Here is a 20,628-nt window from a genome sequence, read left to right as displayed (position 1 = left end):
GAGGCAGGTGGAGCATTACAGAATGTTACAGAAGTCATTAAAGACACTTAAGTTTCTTGAGTGTTGACTTAACTACAATGCATCCTTTTTTCTGCTGCAATAAGCACACTAACCTGAGATCAATAGACCTCTGTGATAGTTAATCTTAGCGTCTTCCTGACTAGATTAACAAACACCTAGAGATAGGGCAGGAGAGATTGCTCAGAGGTTAAAGAACACTGGCTGTTCTTTCCAGAGGACTAGGGTGTGACTCCTAACACCCAGATGGTGGCTCACAACTGTCTTTAACTTCAGTTCTAGGGGATCTGATGCCCTCTTCTGACCTCCAGAGATACCAAGCATCCATAGGGTACACAGATAAACATGTAGTCAAATATTCATACACATGTAAGATATACTTCTTTTTTAATTTAATTTAAAAAAATAACCTAGAGAGCTGCCAAATTTCTGGGTGTCTAGGAGATAGCCGTTTGAGTCAGGAATGTGAGTGTGGAAGACAGAAACTGATCCAATCACGTGGGTGAACATCACCAAATCACCAATTGTTCATAATCATTTTCTCCTTTTCTCTCTGGGATGGCATACCATGAAACTTCTCAGCCTCTATAACCACAAGCCAATTCCTCTAATAAACTCCCACTAAGCCATCCAGATCGATATACCTGTCTCTTATTGGTTTTCTCTGTCTCGAGACCCTTTGGAGAAAACTTATAAACTCCATGATTATACACGAAACTTATGAAAGTACTTTTTACTTTATTTTCTGACACTGTTTCTGTTTCTTATATTTAAATCTGTCCCTCATCTACTATAACCTTATCTGTTTTTAACTTACTATATTATACTAATTAGGATCACCCCAAACCATTCACCAAAAAAGAAACAAGGGCATTTTCACTTTTCCCTCAACTTTAGTAAGAATACCTTTAATTCATTGCATATTCATAAAATCATGCTAATGCTTTCCTCTTGTTTCTATTTTAAAAATCTAGTATTTTAAAATTCATATGAAAATCTGGCTAGAAGACACAAAAAATTTTTTTAGAGCTCCACATTTTATATCTTAAGAAGGAAAATTAAAATCCCAAAACTACAAAGGGCTATTTTATTTTTTTTTTTTTTTTTAGTATTAGAGTTGTAGGACTTTGGGGTTTTGGGGTTTTTGTTTTGTTTTGTTTGTTTGTTTTTAATGAACACTGACAGCTTACTATATATATGGGGGGAAAGATTATCTTGATTAGGTAAAGTTTTTGTTTAATTAAATGTTTGTGAGCCGGGCGATGGTGGCGCACGCCTGTAATCCCATCACTTGGGAGGCAGAGGCAGGTGGATCTCTGTGAGTTCGAGGTCAGCCTGGTCTACACAGCTAGTCCAGGACAGGCTCCAACGCTACAGAGAAACCCTGTCTCGAAAAAAAAAAAAAAATGTTTGTGATAGGAAAGGTGACTCAGCATGTAAAGCTGCTTGCTACCAACCCTGGTGACCCGAGTTCAATCACTAAATCCCATGAGGTAGAAAAAGAAAAACAACTCTCAAATGGTATCCTCTGACCTCTACACACACCATGGCAGGTTCATGCTGCCATTCCACATCCACCAAAAAATAAATAAACAAATGTAATTTAAAATAAATCTATCAATTAGCACTTGATTTAAAAATAGGTAAGTAAAATAAATGTTAAAGCAAGCTTGTTAACTTTACATCATGGTTACAAAAAAAATAAAACAAGACAAAAAGAAAATTGAGATAACAACTTAAGGGAGAAAACACTTATTTTGACACAATTTCAGAGGTTTTGACCTACCATGGCAGAGATAGTTGGCAAAACAAAGCAGCTCACATCAGCGGCCAGGAAGCAGTGTTGTGGGATATTTGTACATTGTGTGAAGATTATATTGCTATGATGGTTTATTAAAGAGCTGAGTGGTTGATAGCTAGGCAGGAGGCATAGGCAGGACTTCCAGTGAGAGAAAGAAAGTGGGTAATCGAGCGGCAGGAGACGCCAGGAAACGAGAGGAAACAGGAGGTGCAAGAGGGAAGAGAGGCAATGCCATGAAATAGAACATAGAGTAATATAAATGGGCTAATTTAAGTTATAAGAGCTAGTTAGGAACAATCCTAAACTATAGGCCAAGCTTTCATAACTAATAAGAAGTCTCCATGTCATTATTTGGGAGCTGGTTGGTGGGACAGAGAAAGACTCATTATAGCAGAATGTTCCCTTCTTATTTTCCTTTTATTTCACCCAGGCCCCAACCAATTGAATAGTAGTATCTCCCATATTCAGAGCAGGGACTGCCACCCCCAAATACCCAGTTAATCCTCTCCAGACTACTAATCTAGGCATCAAGATGGTGATCAAGGTTAACTATCACAATAATGGTACTTATAAGTTGAATGTAATGATAATTAAAATTTAATGAGCACTTGCTATTTACCAGGCTATGCACTGCTCTGAACTTTTCTATTTGATCCACCAAATGGGTCTATTAATTAAAAACTATTCAGCACTGTTAAAGAAACGGGTGGTTTAGGAGATATGTAACAAGCCCAAAGGCATGGAGCAAATCAGGAGCATTATGAGGGAGGTAAGTGAGGTATCAATGAGCTCAAGATAGCATGTAACAGTTTTATTATCTTCATAAAGTCAAGTACTATTCATGATGAGACTGCAAAAAACTGAAATGAAAACACATCAGTGACAGGGCCTTCAAAACTAACATCTACCTTTAAGATATATTTTTAAGCCCACATATAATGAAATACTAAAGAGGAATGGAATGTACTTTTTATAGATCAAAAATATGTGTATACCCTTGATTTCCACAGCTAGTAATTGAAATTGGCATGGTTTACTCCACAGGCACCTGGGCCAGTCTCCAACCTTTGCAGCACTTACCTCAGTCAGACACCACAGAATTGCCTGTTTCCACATGCAGAGTCTGAAGTGACTCAACTGAGCTCTGTTCTTATACTTCAGCAACTGGTCAGGAACTCAGAAGGTAAGGAGAACACAGGCTGCCCTCAGGTCTCACAGACACATGTTACATACTCCCCTGCCTCTATCTAAACAGAGCACAGCCTCTAGCCCTCTCACTTTTGCATCCAGCCCTCCATGGCATAGCTGTTGATTTCCCCAATACCAAGGTGCCAACTGTCTATTCCAATTCCTTGCCATCTACTCTAGTCCTTATTCTTGTCACCTGCTACTCTTCCAGTTCAGGTTATATCAGTCTATAGATGCCTTGGGACTAACAATATTAGCCTTCCTATAATATCAATCTAATCAAGAGAAATCATGAATCAGGCAAAGCAACACCATACTCAAATAGAAATCCAAGATTCTGTGTTTCTTAAAAATCATCTTGTAAAATCCTCCTCGGGAAAACTGTTCCCATAAATACTAAAGTATTTCCCTATCTGATTTTATTTGATCTCTATACTTCTCACACAATACTACCTACTTAGAGTAAAATTCCATACTTTAAAACAGTAACAAACCCCAGCCAGGCAGTATGGCGCACACCTTTGATCCTAGCTCTTGGGAAACAGAGGAAGGCAGATCTCTCTGTGAGTTCAAGGTCAACCTGGTGACAGAGAGGGTTCCAGGACAACCTGAGCTACATAGAAAAACTCTGTTTTGGAAAAAAACAACAAAATAAACAAACAGTAACAAACCTCTCTCTCCACTTTTATCATCAGGTAACTCCCAGAAGCAAGCAGCATGTACCATAATTACCATCAAAATAGGTGAAAATATTAACAGTGCTGCCTTTCTAATGTTATCTTTGTTTGTTTGTTTGTTTGTTTGTTTGTGATGGGGGTCTTAACACAGGGACCTCATGGATGCTGGGGCAAGCACATTATCTGAGCTGCACTTTCAGCCCTTCTAGATAGAGCCAGAAACGCAACCTAAAAGAAATTAGGAGAAAACTTTCCAAAAGATGTACACTAATGTCAAAACTTCATCAAGTAAAGCATGTCTGCTCAGTTCAGAACCTAAGTCTCCAGGGAGAATTCTAATTTATAGGTGCCTATAGCTAACATAACAGTAGCTTTCTTTACATGCCTAGAGAGAAAGAAAGAAACTTGCTGCAAAGAAATTTGGAACTCCAAAAGCTAAAAACGTGCCAAACACAGCAAGGTTCAAAAGTACCTCAACAACAAATCCATGACAAATAACTGACCTCCTTTTCGGTTCTATTCCTACCCTCCTACTATCTATCCTTTACACAACAGAATAATGATATTCAGTAAAAGTGTAAGCATGTTAACCTTCCAGACTCAAAGTCTAAACAACAGCTGGCAAAGCTGAGTGTGACCCTTACAAGAGGCTGCACTCCCCGCGCCCAGCTCCTATCCTCATCTTGTCCTCCCCCAGTTTTCTATGTGCAATATCTCTATCCATCCCCTTTCTACCAACCTGAGTTCTCTGAGCACCCTAAGTGTACATTCCCATCACTCACACTCTAATGTCCTACTTTGGTATTCCTTATGAGATCTCAAACATGAACCACCCACCACCATTAGAATACAGAGTCACAAGTTAAACAGGCACTTTGCTCACTCATGGATCCTCAGCATCTGGACAACTGTCGGTGTAGGCATGGTCATGCAGACCTTTAATCCTAGCACGTGGGAGGCAGAGAAAGGAGGACCTCTGTGAGTTTGAAGTCAGCCTGGTCTACATAGTAAGTGTTGGTTAGCCAGAGATATATAATGAGACTCTATCTCCAAAAAAGGAAAAGGTGATCAATAAACACCAATATAAATAATTAATGAATAAGTCTATTCAAATGTTCCATGGAAAGGTAAACTATATTTTAGAAATTAAGAGCCATAAACTAATCAATGGAAAACATGTGAACCTATGAACCTAAGTATCAGAATTCCTAACAAGCCTGGCAGTGGAATAAAATTTATTTCTATAAAAATTTCTATATCAGGGGTTGGGGAATTAGCTCAGTGGTAGAGCACTTGCCTAGTAAGCACAAGGCCCTGGGTTCAATCTTCAGCTCTGGCAAAAAACAAAAAACAAAAAACACACTTCTATATCTATTTGCAAGATAAGGGAAAGATTATCTTACTGCTGCCATGAATATATTTCAGGAAATTTCCATGCAAAATACCCATGCAGCTTTCACAACTTTTTGAAGTACCTATTTCACTATTCCTCAGTTTTCCCATTTGAAAAAGGTATAAGATACCAGTACCTATACTTAAAAGTGACATATGGATTAAATGCATGTGTGTATAAAGTGTCTAGAACTACCTAAGGATATAATAAGTTACTGTTAAAAACCACTGCTGGACATGGTGCAGATACCTATAATCCCAGCATAAAGAAGGCTAGGGAGGAAGATGAGTCTAAGAACAAGAGTTAGGCTTTTAGGTTACTTTTTGCAGTGAACTAATATATGGTTGAAAATGCTTCCAGGGACTGGAGAGATGCTCAGCAGTTAAAGAGCACTAGTTGCTCTTTCAGAAGATCCAGGTTCAATTCCAAGCACCTACAATGGCAACTCACAAGTGTCTGTAACTCCAGTTGCATGTGGTCTGACACTTTCTGGCCTCCATGAGGAGACACACAAGAAGTGCACAAACAGACATGCCACTAAAGCACCTATATACATAAAATAAAATATACTTTGGGATGGCAAGACACAGTTGTTTTCAAAAAGCAACTTAGTTCTTACAGAAACAATTCTAACTCACACTACCTCTTTAATTAAAAGAGCATGTAAAAGTACTTAATGAACAAGATGAATGAATACTCTAGCAAAAATGGCAATCCCGTTCTATTTTAAAGTTGATTACATTATAGCTGAAGCACAGCTCTGTGGCAAAGTGCTTAGCTAGCACCTGAAGTCTTAGGTTTGATCCTGAGCACCACTTAAAATGTTAAGGGGGTCAATGAAAGAAAAAGGACAAATGTGAATCTCTGGAGGCTTTTTCCCCAATACACACTCTCAGAAATTTGGGGATTCTTACATAATTTGTAAAATGAAGAAATTATTGACTTCATGATTCATTTATTCATTCAACATACATACTGGGTACACTTAATAGTGGGTACGCTAGGCTTTATTTTAGGTGCTGAGAATACAAACATTAAAAAGTCACAATAAGTAGCTACTGGTCTTGAGGAGCTTTACTCTCAGACGATGAACAATAAACAAAGCTATAAAAGTTGTTAATGAAAGAAAGGTACAGGAAAATGGTGGCTAGAGAAGCCCAAGGAAGGAGCTGATATTTTTATAGAAGGTAATCTGGATGATTAACATATAAAAAAGACTCAACAGAGAACAAACCACAATAATGTGGCTGTCCATACCACTACTGAACTAAATACTTCAAAACTATTAAGATTTTATTGCTTCTTTTTTTTTAAGTTTCCAAAATAACAGAGAGCTCATAATAGAACCATATACAGAAATATGTGTTTCATGCAAAGGACCAGAAAGCACAAAGGCCCTCATACAGGAGCAAATTTAGCCAGAACAGAAATGAACAAGAGATGCAAAGGCACCCATACAGGTTTTTACAAACTTGACTTTTACTTACAATGGTGAATTACTTGATAGGTGTGTTATTGTTTATTCAATTGAGATATTTTTAATTGAGGTAAAATTCACACAATAAAGTCCTGACTTTAGCCACTGTGAAGTACACAAACTGTTACTGGCTGGTTCTGACCACGCACTGGATGGTCACTCAGTGCTAAGCTGAAAAGAGACTGAGTGGGATGGATGCAGGGAGAAGAGTGGGCACTATAGACAGGACCTGAAGAAAGATGACTCTAACCTGAATCAGAAAGGGCACAAGTAGTGAACTGGTGACTGAAATCAATTACTCAGGAGTACAAGTACAAAGCTTGCCTGGGCTACAGAGAAAGTAACTACTAAATACCAACAAAGAAAGTATGTCTTCTAAAAGCTTGCTGCTATTTTAACACTGGATTTATAGTCCACAATGAAAATCTTCCCCTGCCTTAAACTCCTTAAATATAACAAGCAGATCTGTACAAAATGAACAATCTCCTAAAGACTAGGAGTAAAACCAAAAAGCCCAGAGCTAGAGAGTATCTCTTTTCATTACTGATGCATGAATAACAGGGAAGTTAGCAGGAAGAGCTCAGAAGACCCCAACCCATGGCCAGGAGTATAGCTCAATGGCAGAAAATGTGTCAAACATCCACAGAGCCTGGGGGTTGATGCCCAACATTGAAAAAGAAATAAAAAGAAAAAAGTTGCCAACCCAACTCCTTTTATCTCCAAACACAGAGACTACAACTAAAGGTGTTCCCATGCAATGTTTCCTGACAATGGCAAAAATAACACACATTTAACCTAGAGTGCTGAACGAAATGTTCCTTATCTGAGGTCAGTGGAAAGTGACAGTTTCCAGTGAAGGAACGTTTCTAGACAACCCAAGTTTTTCCATGTGCCATATATCTTTCCACTTGAACTATTACTAACTTCTCTCCATGGTTTAACATCTTGATCAGGCTCATTCTTATCAACATCTTCACCAGGGGAGGCCAAAATGATGTAATAATTTCAGGGCTATTTCACTGCAGCACTGTGTCTACATTAAATCACTCACTCTGCACTCTGGTTGTCAGGTAGGTTATCTTTCTCTCCTACTTTATTTCACCTACACATTCCAGCAGCAGTTTGCCTTCTTGACCTTTGTTGTGTATTTCAGAAATCTGACCTTGTACAAAATATACAATAAAATGCACACAGTGCCTAACACTTTACAGGCCCAGTGGAAATTTTGAACATTCCCACATTTAACACATACACAAAGGATGGTGAGAAGACACTTGCCACCACGCCTGAGGAACTAAGATCAACCACTGAGCCACACAGGGTAGAAGGAGAGAACAATCTCCCCTATAAGTAATCCTCTGACCTCCACACATCTGCCATGGCATGCACGCAAATAAATGAATGAATGTTAAAAACACCCTCTACCCCAATTACAGAAGTGTACTGTGGAAAACACATTTAAACAGTCTCTCTCAGCCAAGAGATTCTCTTTGTGCTCAACCTTTGAAAAATGAGTATGCTAGGGCTTGGAGATATAATTCAATAGTGGAGTACTTGCCTAGCATGTGTGAGGAGGTCCTGGGTTCAATCAAACCACTGTGAAACATTATGAAAACAAGTTAAATAAACCAAGAGTGATAGTGCACATCTATAATCCTAGCTACTAGCTTAGAGATGGTGGGTTAACAGCATCACTTTTGGACCAATAGCAACATTACTTAATAAACATTTTTTCCTATCTATAATTGTTTAAAAAGTGATTATACAAGCTTAAGAATGGGAGCTAGGCTTTGGTGGCATATGCCTTTAATCCCAGCACTTGGGAGGCAGAAGCAGGGTGATCTCTGAGTTTGAGACCAGTATGGTCTACAGAGTGAGATCCATGACAGCCAAGGCTACACAGAGAAAGTCTGTCTCGAAAAACAGAAAAGGAAAGAAGGAAGGAAGGAGAGGGAAGGGAGGGAAGGAAGGAATAAAGGGAGAGGGGGGAGAGAGAAATGTAAGGATTCTGTCCGGCACAGGCAGGCAAATCTCTGTGAGTTCAAGGCCAGCCTGGGCTACAAAGTGAGTTCCAGGACAGGCTCCAAAGCTACACAGAGAAACCCTATCTCAAGGGGGAAAAAGAAAACAGAAAAAAAAAAAAGAAAAAAGGAATCTGTCCTTATTACGTCATCAGCTTGCGACTGTGTCGTCCGTCGTCGTCCCCCCCCCCCGTCGCCCCCCCCCCCCGCACCCCCAATAAAGCTCTAAAAAGCTAACTGGCTTGTGATTCTTCTGCCACTGCAGTATCTTCCAACTTAATAGAAAACTCAATTACAACACATGAAAAGGTAGATAAAGGACAAACTAAAACTGGCACACCTCTAATGCCTCAAAAGAGCTACCTGCAATCAAGTTATTTCCAACACTTTTCACTTACATTAGTTTCAAAATTTGATACTACATTTCTTAAGTTACTTCTCACTGTTGTGGCCTGGCAGTCTAGTCCACCAAGGAGAGGAGGATATGGTGCAGGTCGACACAGCTGGTCGGTCACATGACATCCATAGTCTGGAAGCAGAGAGGAGTTCTGGTGCTCAACCTCATTTCTGGTGTTTTGTTTTGTTGTGTTCCCTTTACACTGAGGCCAGGACCCCAATCCATTCGCTGGCACCAGTCACATTCAAGGTAGTTCTTCCCCTTTCGCTAAACCTCTATGGACACCTCCAGAGTTATGTGTCCCAGCTGATTCCAAATTCAGTCAAGTTGACAACTGAAGTCAACAATGTGATTTCAAGAACATTTCCCAACATAACAGCAGATTTTCTTTCTTTTCAAACCATCACCTGTACCTCAAGGAACACCCTTGACCAATGTTCTTTATGCTGATGTATATTCACTCTGATCCTGAAATACTGCACAGCACTTACAAAACTGTTCTCTTGTATTACAAAAGTAGCCTTCTAGGAACTATGTTCTATATTTCAGCAATATAACGAAGCATTTTAATGCACTTAGAGACAAACCATTTCTACATTATGACTTCAAATTGAAACCAGTATCCATTTCTTCACTAGAAACCAGTCAAATAATCTCGAATCAGCTATCTACACCTCACAGTTACAAGTGAAAGTTCAAGATAATAGAGTGAGTACATTTATATTAAAAAGTATATTTCAACACATCCATTTTTAAATAAGCTAGACTCTTATAAATAAAATAATAAAGCCTGCTGGATCAGAAGTGAAACTAAGTAACCCTTTCACAAATTACAAACTAAATCAATCACACAGGGCACAGAACATGAATGATTAAAATCCACTGATGATTCTATTTCTACCATTCACTTAAGAAATAAAGTTTGAAAATTCCAAAATGGAACCATGTATATCATTAGATTTGTATGCTTATATCTGATTTTTTCATATACTTTCAAATAAATACCACCAGTACAAATGATAATCTACATAACGACTGTAGTTTTTCTTTCTTTCTTTTTTTTTTTTTTTTTTTTTGTTTTTCGAGACAAGGTTTCTCTGTGTAGTTTTGTGCCTTTCCTGGAACTCACTTGGTAGCCCAGGCTGGCCTTGAACTCACAAAGATCCGCCTGCCTCTGCCTCCTAGTGCTGGGATTAAAGGCGTGCACCACCACCGCCCTGCAAGACTGTAGTTTTCAACCTACAGACATTATTCTCCCACACAGACACAAGGAGTTCCAGCCACCATTCCCATTGTTGCTATACGTCTGTCTTGGATTTCACTCTAACCCTATACCCATGTCGCCTCCATGCCTCACCGGAATTCCACCCGTGTCACACCTGGCTGGGAATTACTATTCTATAGCTTACTTTATATTTGAAGGATAAAGACTCTTGGATTACTAAGTACAAATGTACTACTGTATGGGTAAAATCAGATTTTATAGGTCACCAGGGAAATTAAACATTTTGACAAAATAAAGTTAAAATTTATAAGCACAAATAACTATCTACCTTCAAGGCTGGTAACCAAATTGTTCCAGATTTAAAAACCTAATATTTATTACTGTCCATTTGGAATTCTGATAACATACTGTATTAATTGGAGGGGGTACTCTCTAATGTACTATAAGGATATTCAGTTTTAACAAAAATCAAGACATTTAGCTTTATATAATGAAGCTACTTCTATAACACAATTCAAAGGCTGTTTCGCCAGACTACAACCCTGCTTAATGAAAACGGCTATGTAACATGCACTCAAAAATCTAGTCCATTCAGCAAGCAACGTTGTTAACAATTCTGTGTTTCTTTAAACTTTCTCAAATATTGTGTGTATGATATGTGTGTGTGTGTGTATATATGGGGGGTGTGTGTGAATGCAGGTGCACATTAATGTGCCATGGTGGATATTAGAAGATAATTTTTGGGAGTTGGTTACCTGTTTTCACTGTGGTTCCAGAACACAGCCTGTCAGGCTTTTTTTTAATAACCTGCCATCAGCCATAATTCTGCAGTTTAAATCAAGCATTTATTATAAATCTTGATGTCAGCTACACTTTGTGTTAGGTCCTAAAACATATAAACTAAGAATAAAATCACAGGAACAGGTAGATCACTCAGTTGATAAAGTGTTGGCCACACTAACATGAGAACCCCAAAATACATGTAAAAAGCCTGATGTGGTGGAACATGCTTGTAATCTAAGTGTTGGAGAGGCGGAGATAAGCAAATCCCTGAGATTCATTGGCTGGACAGCCTACTCAGTAAACCCCAAGTCCCAATGAGGTTTTACACACACACACACACACACACACACACACACACACTCTCTCTCTCTCTCTCTCTCTCTCTCTCTCTCTCTCACCTATATTCTGTATATGACAGAAAACACTCAACATGTATTTGAGTCTGGCTATTCATTTAATATAACAATTTCTAGTTCTATCCATTTTCCTGCAAATTTGGTTATTCTTTATGGCTGAATCAAACTCCACTGTGTATAAATACATTTCTTGGTTTGGGTTTTGGTTTTCAAGACAGGATTTCTGTGTAGCCCTGGCTGTCCTGGAACTTGCTCTGTAACCCAGGCTGGTCTCAAACTCTCAAAGAGCTGTCTATTTTTGCCTCCCGAGTGCTGGGATTAAAGGCATGTACCACCTCCCCCTGGCAGTATCACATTTCTTTATACATGGTCTTCTAGGCTGATGTACTCTACTATTCCAAAAACTCAATCGAAAGTTCAAGTGTCTGCATGACTATGTGTCTCTTATCAGCATCAATGTAAGCAAAGACATGGAAAGACTTTTGCTCCACAATAGTATACAACAATAGTATACAACAATACGACAATCTTGTTTTCCCCAACTTGTTTCTGAAGTAGAAAGTTCATAGTCCAAACTTGCTTTAATCAAACTACTCCTTAATCAAGAGTACCAAAGACGTCTAAAATTCTAGAGGCTAATTCTAAATGAACAACAAAAATGGAGGCTAGAGACAGTTCAAAAATGGATCAGCAATTAAGAGTACTAGATGCTCTTACAGAAGACCTGGGTTCAGTCGCCAGCACCCACCAGATGGCTCACAACCATCTATAACTCTAGTCACAGGAGATTTGATGTCCTCTTCTGGCCTTCACAGGCACCAGACACACACATGGTGCACACACGTACATGCAGACAAAACACTTACACATATAAAATAAAAATAAACCACTTCTTAAAATGTGTTAGTGTATCTTCAAAGCTAACCACTGCCCTCTGTCCCAAATTCATTAGACCCTATCATCCAACTCACTAGAACATTCTTCACCAATCACCAGCCACAGAAAATTGAAGAGTAGTACAAACTTTTAAGCAGTCCCAGGAAGAAGCACAGTAGTATCTAGTCCCAGACTGATATTCAACCCAACCTTCTATCTAGAATCAAACCCTCAAGACAATTTCAACTTCAAAGACTAAAATCCTCAATGGTTTACAAAGCCACTCTCCAATGTAAAAGCTCCTAAGATCTCAAATCAACAGTAGGCCCTCAGTTCATTTTGTTAGCTTAACATTAAACATTTGCCAAGTTCTACCAGTGCTACTTCTCCTCTCCCCCCCCCCCCTCTCTCTTTCTGTGCGTGTGTGCATGTGTTGGGGGACAATATATGAGAATGTCAGAGGGCAACTTATGGGAATTGGTACATTCCTTCTATCATGTAAGTCTCAAGGATCAAACTCAGGTTGTCAGGTTTAGTGGCAAGTACCTTTACCTGCTGAGCCACCTTGCCAGCCCTCAAAACTTTTTAAATCTTTATTTTACAATAACTAACCTGAAACTAGGCCACACAATTCATGAAGCAGCTAACTTACTCCTAATTGTATCACATCCCAATCACTCAACATGGATACCAACTTTATTCCATAGTATTCTGCCTCCTAGTAATGGCCCAGAATATGAATAATGCAAGTCCAGGTCATTATGGCCTAGTTAGCAAGGGCCTTCCTGCCATTTAAAACTCAAAGATCAGACTGTTTTCCCCAACTAGTCTTTGAAATGGTAAGCTCACAATTTGTATATAACCAAGTGTACCAGGCAATCTGGAACCAAAGAGATTAATTCCAATATGTCAAATTAGCAAAATCAAAAACAATTGTTTCTGTCTCTCAAACCTAATTTCTAAATCATTCTCTTTTACCTCACAAACTTCCCCAGCTAACTAGGTGACGTCTCTCCAGCTTCATTAAATTTCACTTCACTTGCAACTACAATACATAACTGGAACTGTATTTTTACATCCTGGCATTTTATCCACTCTAGTAAATTTAGTATTTTTTACTTTTCATCTCATTCAAACTGCAGCTTCACAACTCCTACCAATTACAGATACCCAACAATTCCTGGTTCTTACTGGAGACCTTGCTCATTAATTAAAAACCGCAGTAGATTCAGGATGAATTCTTTTGGTAGCAAAGGCAGATCCCATTATCTGAGGCTGTCCTCATATGTGTTTCTTCAACCTACCTGGATCAGAATTATGCCCACAAGTACTAACTCAAGACCATCTTACTGTTGGAGAATAGGAATCCAACTGATAGGAGTTACTGCAGCTTCCCCTTCTCATTGACATGGCTTCCTTATCCCTAGTATAAAAACTGACAACTGGGGGAAGGGGGTGGGGGTGGGGAAAGAGCTCTGTGAATGAGAACACTTGTCAAAACATGAGGACCTGAGTTTAACTCTCCAGCAGACAAACAGAAATCTGGGTGTGGATACTCACACCTTTAATTCCTCTATTAGTGGGTACACACAGGCAAACCCCAGGAGCTCTCTGACCAGCCAGCCTAAAAAAGTAAACTTCTGCTTCAGTGGGAGACCCTGTTCCAAGGAATAAGGAGGAGCACAATACAGGATGGCATGTGGGGTCCTTCTCTGGCCTCTGCAAGGTGCTTACACCAACATAATCACAGGCACATATTGTAAATAAATAAATGAATAAATGACCTTCTTAAAAACACTGACATCTGGATTAGTCAGCATTACCACCACCAGAACAAGCCAACTTTGTACATGCACAATCTGAGTACAACTTGCAGGAGTCAGTTCTTTCCCTGTGTGGATTCTGGGGGTCTGACTCAAGTTCTTAGACTTGAAGGCAGGCACCTTTATCCATCTGAACCATCTTGCTGGCCCCCAAGCCAACTTTTAGAGTTTCGTGGAAGTATTATCAAGTATTAAATAAATCAATTCTTCCTTAAACAACAATAACAATTTAAACAACCTTGAGGCTCTACCCAACATGTCACATGAACAGCAGACCAAATACAAATCAATTCCTACTATTTGAAGTGTCTGCCTCAGTAATTCTGAACCTGGCACTCCAACTTGAAACCACCATGTATTTTACTGTCCACGGGGTTTCCTATTTTCACAATTTATCTCCCCAATTAGTAGACCTTTCATGGAAAGGCATCAGCTGACATGGACAATAAGTACCCTTTGTTCTGTTCCCCAACAGTTTCCGTACATGCATACTATATTGTTGGGATTCACACAGATTTATTTTAAGTTAGACCACTGAAAAAAATATATCCCCACATGATCGCATATACCTATAAGTCCCACTGCTAAGTGTCAAATGATTACCTGAATCCAGGAGTTTTAAGCCAGCTTGGACAACACAGTGATTATGTGCTACCTGTATCAACAAAAGGAGAAAGGAAAACAAAAAACACCAACTTCATAGGACTGGAGAGATGGTTCAGTGGTTAAGAGCACTGGCTGCTCGCCCAGAGGACTAAGGTTCAATTCCTAGCACCCACATGGCAGCTTACAACTGTCTGTAACTCCAGTTCTGGGGGATCTGACACCTTTACACCAATGCACATAAAATAAAAGTTAAATAAATTATTTTAAAAACAACAACAACAACAACTTTAGCAAAATTTTTCTAAACATTATAATTAAAAGACTGGGCTTTGGATGCAGCTCAGTGAGAGAGCATCAATTATGACCTGGGTTCAGTCTCTAACACCAAAGAGAAAAAAAAGGAGTAGGGGCAGGGGACCCTTACCTGGGCCTACTATAATCCTAGCTCCTCACACTATTGAGAAAGATTATAAATTCAAGGCTTGCTTGGTCTCCAGACTGAGTCCAAGGCCAGCCTGATCAATTTAATGAGACCTAGTCTCCAAATTAATCATGAAAAAGGGCCAGTGAAATGGCTCAGAAGCTAAAGCCTAACAACCTGACCTCAATTCCCAGAACCTACAAAGTAGGTAAGAACTTATAAATGTTGTCCTCTGACCCCATAAGTGTGCTGTGACATGTGCATGCAAACAAGTATGTGCATGTGTGTACACATACACACACACACACACTCACACACAGAGTAAATAAATCATTTTTAAAGGTCAAATATTAAAAAGAGTTGGGGATATAATGCTCAGTAGTAGAATGTTTTCCTAGAAGGGGCAAAGTTGTTCAGTCCTCAATACTGAGAAAAAAGGGTAAAAAAGAAAAGAAAGAAGAAATGCAACTTGAATACAAATAGAATAACTACTCTAGCACAGCCCTAGCAGTAAATAAATAAAACAATATGGAAGCTTCTACCATCCAGCTTTTACTGAATTTCCTTTAAGCAGAGCAAACACATTTTCTCAATTTGCAGTTTATATTACTATAGGGAATATTATAATAAACATTTTAAAGTACATGTTTCCTATCAACAATCTAGTAAATTAGTTTAAAGCTACAGTACTCACCATTCAGACCCAGGACATGATTGATCTATCTTTGACTAAATGAATGGGCACAGAATTTACTAAGCCTTCCAGGTTATTCATGGTTTTTCTTCCCATTCTAGCCCCGCTCACTTTAATTTACACATGTGTACCATATCCCAACTGTTCAGAAACGAAACAAAGCAACCTCAGTGCTAAACTCTACAATACCAAACATACATTAAAAAAGATAAAACTACCAAAGGTCATCTACTTTATCCCATAGAAAAGTCAGAACTTCCACTTTGCATGCAAGTGCTAAGTACATCTATTCAGTTTTCTCATAGGGGTAAAAGTTAGAAGCTAATTTCAGATGATAGCCCGGCTAAGACATGGTGGCACACACCTGTAATCCCAACACTCGAGAGGCAGAGGTAGGAGGATGAAGAGCTCCAGGCCAGCCTGGACTATGTGGTGATTCAGGACAGGATAGACTTCATTAGTAAGAGCACATCTATCCTCCACTCCCCCTAAAAATCATACCCTCAGATTTCACAATGAAACCTAACCAAAAGGTTATATGACCAAAACTATATATAATACTAAAAAGCATAGTCAATTACAATAACTTCAAATGAATAATGAACATGAACATGCCATTTCAATAGTTTCTGGGGGAAAAAAAAGCTACAAGAAAGCCCCCTTCTCAATCATTTTTCTCATTTAAGAAAAGACTGAATTCAGTCTGTTTTAGACAGTAAACATGTAGTGCATTCTAGAAAGCTATTATCTAGGGGTTGAAGAGATGGCTTAATGGTTCAGAGTACTGGCTGGTCTTTCAGAGAACTCAAGTTTAATTCCCAGCATCAGCATGATGGCTCACACTGTTTGTAATTTCAGTTCTAGAGGAATCTAACACCCTCTTCTGGCCTTGGCAGGCACCAAGCACACATGTGGTATATAAGCATACATGCAGGCAAAACACCCACACATATAAAATAAATATTTTTAAAAAGAAAGTTTATTTCAATTAAAATTTAAAAAGCAGAAAAGAAAGTTTGGGAGGGGTGGGGGTGTTTGTGTCCTTTTGGTTTTTTTGAGACAGGATTTTGTTATGTAGCTCTGGCTGTCCTAGAACTCACTATGTAAACCAGGCTGGCTTTGAACTCACAGAGATCCACCTGCCTCCACCTCATTAAGTGCTGGGATTAAAGACATGTGCCACCACCACCCCAAAGAAAGAAAGTTTTTATATAGTCTGGTATAGTGGAATTCACCTGTCATCCCAACACTGAGTAAACTGAAGCAGGAGACTATAAATTTGAGAACAGTGTGGGCCACACAGTGAGACCCTGTTTCAAGAAGGAGAAGAAAAATCAAAACAAAAGGCAGGTGTGGAGGTACATACAGCAGTGGGTTAAAACTTTAGCCTTTGGGATTTCTCAGTTGAGGTAAGTCAGGCCTGGTGGTACAGACCTAATCCCACCTACTCAAAAGGATTCCAAGCTCAAGGCAAGCCTAGGACTTAGTGAGACCCTGTCTAAAACAAAAAAGTGATGGGGGGCAGGGGAGTTAGGGGAGACTGAGTATGTAATTCAGTTGCCCAGCATTTGGGAGGCCCTAGATCCAATTCCCAGTACCTAAAACAAAAGCCCTCTAAGTTGTGTTTGAATATTTCACCACTTAGCAGACACTAAAAAATTAAGCCTACATTTGTTTAGCTTTCATAAATGTTTAAAGGAGAACTCCTAAACAGCATTAGGTGCATGATGAACATCAGAGAAATGTCCTTTGCTCTCCCCAATCCAACCCTTTAGGTTAAAGTCCTTAGGAAAAGAGATCCAACAATACACAGGTCTGGAGCAAGTTATTAAAAGCACACCAGAAACAAAGGAATGCCTACCATGCCCATTCCCTTCAACTCTGCCAACAGAGGTCCTGCACACAGACACAAGAGACACTGCTAATGTCGGGAATGACTAGAAATTGGCCTTGTGTAGGTGACAGAGTGTGCTGGACTCTCAAACTCTAGTTAAAAAGATAAAAAGTCAAAGTTCCTTAGAGGCAAAGACAAAAAGACCCTATCTTTCTATACTCCTACTTGCTCGCAGAAGTTGGAAAAAAACAGTTCAAGCTTAAGCATTGATACTTTAAATTCTTTGGACTAAGCGTCCAGAAAGTTTGTTTCTGTAGAGCATGTATCATACAAAGCAAAGCATTTACACCACATTTTTAAATTAACACACACACACATACACACACACACACACACACACACACACACACACACCCCAAAGTTTATTACATGGATGACTTCATCAAGCCAAACATGACAGGATTAATTTGTTGCTATAACTAATACCTTCTGAGTTCTCAAGTACACAAAATAATTTTTTTTTGTTTGATTCTCTATGTAACCCTGGCTGTCCTGGAACTCACTCTGTAGACCAGGATAGCCTTGAATTCAGAAACTATTTTTTTTCCAGAAACTATTGAAATGGCATGTTCATGTTCATTATTCATGTGAAGTTATTGTAATTGATTATGCTTTTTAGTATTATATATAGTTCTGGTCATATAACCTTTTGGTTAGGTTTCATTGTGAAATTCGAAGGTATTATTTTTAGGGGGAGTGAAGGATAGATCTGCCTGCCTCTGCCTCCCAAGTACTGGGATTAAAGGTGTGCATCATCATTACCCACAAAATAATTTTTCAAAAGAAGGTAAAGACCTTAACTTTTCCATATTTGTATGCTTACAAGTAACAATCAGCTGTGTATAAAGGCTTGCACCTGTAGTCCTAGCTACTACGAAGGCAGGAGTATCACTTGGGCCTAGGAGTTACAGTGCAGCAACATAATCTGTCTGCATCTTTAAAAAAAAAATTACAAATACAGAAAAATTCTTTGGTTAATCAGAATAGTGCCAGTGAATTCCTAACCTATCTCCAAATGACATTAATATTTTACTTATTATTGTTGTGTGTGGTGTACATGTGTGAGTGTGGGCATGAGGAAGCATGGCATGCATGTGGAGGTCAGAGGGCAATCTTCAGGGAGTTGGTTCTCTCCTTCAACCAAAGCAGAGGGGCTAGAACTCAGGTAGTCAGGCTTTCAAAGCAAGGGCTCTCACCTACTGAATCATTTTGCTAGGACACAAATAACTTTTAGAAGCATTTTTGTATGTATGTTTTAGTACTTCCATACAGACATTTCATAAACTAAAGTGCCACGGTATCTTTCTACAAATAAAACTTAGGGCAGGACAACAGCTAATACAGAAGGGAAACTAGAAAAGTTTATGTTTTAAACATTTTATTGCCTCCTTCCAGCTTTCCATCCCTGTGAAAAACTTCACACACTGCAGTGACTAACAACAGGCAAGATGAAGGCAACCAACAGAGTTCAGTTGCACTTAAACGTTCACACATTAACGCTCTCTGTACGTCTACAGCCTACCCTAACCTTACAAACATTCAACTTCCCCTGCACTAAAGCCAACATCTACTCGGCCTGAATGCACACCAGCCTACTAAGCATCACAAAAACACACAAACATAGCAATACTTGGCTCAGATTAGACAAAAACAACATAGAGTACAATAAATTACAAATAAATACAGGAGGAGGGTTTTGTTTTGTTTTGTTTTGTTTTTGCCTTAAAGTGGGAGGTCTGAACCCAAAGCCTTGCTACCCACATTACAATCTTGATATCAATACTTCAGTGAAGCTTTGGTGCTTTTATTTTTTAAGTTTATAGCAGAAGCACAATGAAAATTGGCCTTTGAACCATTACTTAGTGCAGTAAGACACTCCAGAGTTCTGAATAAAAGTCTTCACCCACAATGATCATGCTGTTTATTTACCCCCCCCCAAACATCAGACTACATTGGTTTTAGTTTTCCTTAATAAAAGGCATTTTATATACTACTTATCAAAGTGTCTGGTGTTTGTGTTACTTCTTATTACCTCATAGAGAACAGTGTCTAATTCCTGACCATAATCACAAAAAGTGAAAATACCAGCCAGGGTTGCAAACGATGTTTCAACAAGAAATACAAATGTTAAAGAGGTTCTTTACAGACAGCCTGTAACTTGGTTCTTTAAAAAAAAAAAAAAGAAAAGAAAAAAAAGAGGAAGAAAAGAAAAAGGAGAAGAGGAGAAGAGAAAGAAAAAAAGCATCTACCAGTGGCTGTCATGTAAAATGTGTACCTAATAAATGAATAGTACAAACGACAACAGAAGTCTGAGCACACAAAACCAACTTCAGAGTGAGCAGAAAGGACAGAAGCAGGCCCTGCGGTTGTGAGTCAGTGGGACAAAGGGAAGAACACGAACCATACACCACAGAAAACACTAGGAGATTCCCTAAATTATCAAACTAGCCTGCAGCCAGCCAGCCAAAGCACTCCTGCGTGTTTTGGTTTTTGTTTTGTTTTCAATTCAACACTTTCAAGCAAAGCTCGATCAGGATCCTTGGGCGGCAAGTCAGCTTACCTAAAGTACAGCACTTTCTCATGAGAACAAGGTAAGAATGCCTGTCCTAGGAAACACTGGGAATGAGAAGTCCCTCAAACTCGAAGCACCAAGAGACTGACTGCCGACGTTAAGCAACTGTGAGCTCTAATTTGCTGGGGGAGGGAGCACAGTTTTGACAATCCTCTGACTCCGCGGTACGTCTGCTCCACCTGAGTTTTAAGCAAACTCTGCAAGTTGGGTCGCCCGGGAAGGGTAGGTCTTGCTTCTCTAAGGGACTCAACTCAGAGGGATGGATCGAAGAGCATCCTACAACGTCCTCTTAAGTCAACTAAAGCCTTTCCCCAGGGCGACAGAGGAGACACACACGCGCGCACACACACACACACACACTCCGGCGCGCTGACTGCAAACACTCCGAACCGAGCGCAATGGGGAA

General features: G+C 39.3%; 1 protein-coding gene across 1 annotated transcript in view; it reads right to left on the bottom strand.

Annotated features, from left to right (window-relative positions):
- The window catches only part of Adam10 (ADAM metallopeptidase domain 10), a 109,215-nt gene that overhangs the window by 87,817 nt on the left and 770 nt on the right, over positions 1-20,628 (bottom strand). The gene's annotated exons all lie outside the window — the stretch shown is intronic.

Source organism: Onychomys torridus, chromosome 7 (genome assembly GCF_903995425.1).
Source record: "Onychomys torridus chromosome 7, mOncTor1.1, whole genome shotgun sequence".
Lineage (NCBI taxonomy): Eukaryota > Metazoa > Chordata > Mammalia > Rodentia > Cricetidae > Onychomys > Onychomys torridus.
Note: the sequence above shows the minus strand (reverse complement) of the source record. Positions and strands in the feature narration are given on the sequence as shown.